The sequence below is a fragment of the Globicephala melas genome, chromosome 16 (assembly GCF_963455315.2).
Source record: "Globicephala melas chromosome 16, mGloMel1.2, whole genome shotgun sequence".
Classification (NCBI taxonomy): domain Eukaryota; kingdom Metazoa; phylum Chordata; class Mammalia; order Artiodactyla; family Delphinidae; genus Globicephala; species Globicephala melas.
In genome coordinates this window covers 81,616,478-81,621,385 of record NC_083329.1, presented here as the reverse complement: position 1 = coordinate 81,621,385, position 4,908 = coordinate 81,616,478, and positions in this window count along the sequence as shown.

The following is a 4,908-nucleotide window of genomic DNA, read 5'->3' as shown; positions in this document are numbered from 1 at the left end:
GGGAAAAGGCTCATTCCCACGCAGGAGAAAGTGGGCTCCTGGGGGGGGAGGAGTGCACAGCCTGACGGGGGGGTGGCGTGTGTTCCAGGGGAGGGAAGCGAGTCCCGCCTGGCAGCCAGGTTTGCTGATATGAACTTGGCACGAGGAGCACAAGCTCTCACCTTCTAGGACACACGGTGACACTCATGACCACCACTGAACCTCCTTTTGCAAAGCACAGACTTCTGGGGACGGCCCAAAAAGGGAGACAGAACTCGCCTGGAACAATGACATCATTGCTCCGCTCTGAGCTTCAAGCTGGGCTTTTAAGTCTATGGTGAGGCTTTGGAAAGCTGAGCTGTCAAGTGAGAGCAAAGGATTTCTCAGAACCCACAAAATGACTTTTTTTTTTTTTTTTTTTAAGATCAAAGCTTGGAGGCGTAACTGGAAAGTAAATCATACAGCAAATCGCCAGGGGACAGCAGTTATAAGGTCAAGGTCATTCCTACCTAAGAGAGAAAGCCCCCTGGGGCCGGGAGATGTGAGGACCTGAGGTGGGGAGGGCAGAGACCCTTCCCCCTGCCCCCATGTGCCCCTGGGGAGGGCGGAGGGGGCAGAGTCACTGCAGATGGTGCTTACCCTGAGAGGACTCCGCTTTGGCCTTGAGACAGTAATATTTAAAACCGACGGAGAACTTACTGCATTGGACTGAACACCCTGCAGAGGCCCAGGAGAGACGTGCACTCCGTGCAGTTTCCGGGCTCCAGGGCCACGGGGAAGCAGGTACTGGAAAAGAGGGAACTGCATTTCTGTACATGTGGGACACGGGGTGTGGCTTTTGAGACCCCCGGCCCAGCTCTTACTGCAGAAGCTGACGAGTCTCAACCTGGGTATGTGGAGCTCCTTTGCATACGCTGTGAGCGCCCCGTACCGGGGCACAGGTGGCAGGTGACGACCAGGACAGCCAGTAAGGGAAGAGTGCAGAGCGTTCCGTGCTGGGGGGATACAGCCACCAGGATCCGATGGCGGAGGGACCTGGAGTCTGAGAGAGGATGACGCGGCATCGGCCAGGGCCTCCTCCCTCTGTGAAGCTGCCCTGAGGTCTCGCCACCACTGGGCCTTGCCCTTTCGTGGGCGTCTCAACGTAAAAAGAAACTCAACCAAGTAAGTCTAGAGGGTTACAAACAAACACGCGTTCCCTGTACTCCGTCCCCCACTCTCGTTATGCCTCGCGTAATTTCCAAGAGAACTTTATGCAGCTGTAAACGCCATCCTGGTCCCCCTTTCTCCACAAATGGGAGTGTCCTCTGCGTGCTGTGCTGACCTTGACCTATCGGAGACCTTCCGTGTCAGCGTGGAGGGCTTCCTGGCTCTGCTCCGTGGCTGCCTGGTATCCCACTTCGTGATTGGCTGGGCCATAATTTTTTTCACATTCCCTCCAGTGGTGAGCGCTGAGTGTCTCTCAACTTGTTTCTAAAGTGAGCAGTGCTGCAACGAAATGGATAAGCTTGAACATCTTCACTTTTCAGGGGTGCAGGTTCGTCTGCAGGATAAGTTGCCAGGCGGGTGTGGCTGTATTTAGAGAATGTGTGCATTTGTAATTTTGATAGATATTAATAAGCTGCTCTCCAAAAACACTGTACCCGTTTACACTCCCACCAGCTATTAGGAGGGCATTTTTAGCTCAACAGACCCAAAGTTTTGAACCTTTCTTCCAGGCCTGCCCCTCCTTCATTCGTTTGCTCAGGCCTGAAAGCAGGAGGCCCTATCTTGCCCCCCCTGCCCCCCATGAGGAAGTCCGGGCAGTGATTCTCCGAAGACAATCTGTCCCTTCCTCTCGCCTTCTCTCCTACCACACCTGCCCTTCTCACCTGGACACCTGTGTGAGCCTCCTGACTCACTTCCCCCCTCGTATCTTCCGCCACCTCTTCTCCACACGCAAGCAGCGGGGCCCAGGCTACCCCCATCACCGCAGGCGGGCTCCTGACCGCCTCTCGCAGACACCCGAAACAGAGCAATGCCCGCTGCGGGGTCGTCTGTTTTGCACACCTGTCAAAACCTGGTGCTGGTGCTGTCTGCTCTGCTACTGTAACTCCCGACGCCCTGGAGCCAAGGACAAGGTCTCTGCGCCCAGGTGAAGGTTCAGAGCGTTGTTCTTGGGTTTTACCCAGAGGCCTCACAGACCCACCCAGGCGGCTTCTTACATCCCACTGCCCTGATACACACACGCGCACCACACCACCCCCGGGCTTACTCGGGTCTCTTCTCTGGAGAAAGAGAAACACAGCGGCCTCTGCAAGCTGAGGGTGTGGAGAAGAGCGAAGGAAGGGACAGGAAGGCCCCAGGGCCAGGGTGAGGATGAGTTAAGCTGGAGGTCACTTTAGCAGTTGTTCTGTTCAGCAGAGGAGAATGCAGCTAAAGTGACGAGTGGGCACCTCAGGGCTCAATGCCACGCATGCCTCTAGGCTGGTGACAAGTGGGCAGGCCTTGCGACAAGCAATGTGCACCGTCCTGTCCTGTTTGTGAGCAAACCCACGGGCCTTGCCCTCCGGGCAGGCAGAGCACTTCCGTGCGCGTGTGCCGGACCTGCGCGCAGGAGGCCGAGATCCCACTGGCCTCCAGAACACATGGCTCAAGGTCCTCTAAACATTCCATCCAGAGAAGAAGCAAAGGTTTGGAAGATTCACCTGAGAGGCTCAGGTACGGTGTGTGCTTCCCAAGTTCCCACAGCAAACGGGCAGCCAGCTCTGACCCGCTGGGCTGAGCTGGGGCCGGGCTCAGAGGTGCTGGATGCAGCCCTAGGTCCAGGCAGTAAGCTCTGCTGAGCGCCTGCACCTGGGACGTGGCCGGGCACGGGCGGGGGGTGTGGACAGGTGACACCTACAACAGCACTCCTTCCTGCGGACCCTCCCCGCACACCCTTGCAGGGTCCTGGCAGCTGGCCTGCCCCCTGCGCTGGGATGATGTCCCGGAGAGCAGGGGTGTGAGATGACCTCCAGGAGACTAAGGCACCTCTAAGCGCTTTGAGTGTATTTCCCGCTCGCGGGTGTTTCTGCTTTAGTCACAAATGGCAATGCAGTCTCTGATTACCTAGTAACTGAGATGGGCTTTAAATAAACACAGGTTCATCCAGTCCACAGGAGAGACCAACACGGCAGGACAGGACCCCTTGCCTGGAGAGGTAGGGGCACGGTATACAGACATGCATCCTGGGGTCTGGAGAGGGTCCAGCATCACGGAAACCCTTTACGACATTGAGATTGTGTTGGATTTCACTTCAAGGTCCTTCCCCACCCCCACCCCCACCCCGGTCTCGGGGTCGTTTGAAGGGAAAATTCGGAAAAATCTGAGCTGGGGATCATTTCCCTGAGCAGGGCGTCACGGAAATGGATGGCCTCACGCTGCTGCACCTGTCTCCCTGGCTGCGCTCCTTAATCACCTGGAACGGAGCTGTCTTACAAGACGCCGGCAGCTCCACTGCCTCTGGCAGAGAATTATTCCAGAATCCTTTATGGTGTGGCCAAAGAAACATACGAAGCCTTTACTAGAGGCGGCAAAAGAGGCTCAGGAAGGGGGCCCTGAGATCCGGTGTCTAGGGCAGGGCAGGGGACAGACAGCACAGGGAAGCAGGCACCTGCGGCTCCTGACCCAGCCCGTGGACCTGCCGGCTGTTTGTTCCCAGCCGCCCCTCGCGGCCCTCACAGTTGCCCGTCATCCGAGTCACTGAGGAACCGGGGCAAAGAGGCCCTGCCCAAGGTCACCCCAGGCGAATCTGGGAGTCCAACCCAGATGCCCCCAACTTCAGTGTCTGTACATCCCTGTAGACCGTATGCAGGATTCTCTGGACAGGAAGTATGTGGAGGCAAGTGAACGTTCCTGGGAATTGGGGGTCGTGTGAAAACTCAGGCCACAGGCTTCTAACCACACCTATTAACTCCAGACTCCTTGACTCCACGGTGAAGCCCTGAGAAGCCCCGGGGCTTCACGCGGCCGCTCAGATTTTTATTAAACTGCTGCGCCAGCACATCATTTCTGCTCAAACGTGACAGCCTGTTTGTAGAGTTTGGCGGGGCAAGGAATTTCATTAACATGATGTCTGCTTCTGCAACTGTTTTCCAAGACCGGCTGCAGGAAGGATGGAGACAGAGGCATCCTTGCCCTGGAGGAGGGGCGGACGTCCCCTGTGAGTGTGCCCATGTCGGGGGTCAGAGCCGTCCAGCTCCGGCTGGATGAAATCCAGCCCTTCTGCTTTTGTAAGTAGAGCTGGACGGGGCACAGCCTCGCTGTTTGGTTCGCACAGCGTCGTGGCTGTTTTGCTCTACAACCCAAAGCTGAGCAGCTGCAACGCAGACCACACGTCCCACGAAGCCGGGAAGATTTACTCTCTGGTTCTTTACAGACAAAGTTTGCCAACCCTGCGCTAAATCAAGATGGGAGGCTGTGAGAAAGCTGGCCGTGCACCATGGATTATTGTAATTCACTAAGCTCTCTGCCAACTACAGAACACGGCGACTCTCTGATTTGAGGTGGTTGAGATCACCCCGTGCCCTCTCCCCACAGCAAAGCCCGCGCTGCCTGCCACCTCCTGGACCCGTTCGGTATCTTGCGCTCTTTTGCCATAAAGCCACCCTCTCTCTCCCACCGGGGTCTCCCCCGTGCGTTAAGCAGAGAGCGCTGTCTCCGCCCAAACCCGGCTCAGCCTCAGAGCTCCTGCCGCGCTGCAGGATCCCCTGGGAGGGCAGAGGGCTCTGTGACAGTTTGCCATCAGGATGTGCCCCGTTTCCGTCTAACAGGGAGGTTCCCAGGAAAGCAGGCGGAGGCCAAGGTCCGCTTAGCTCAGTGCTGCCTCACTGGTTCCTTTTGACTGGCACCTGCATCTCACCTCTCCCCACCATCACTGACCCCGAGTCTGCTGGCCCAAGGACAGCC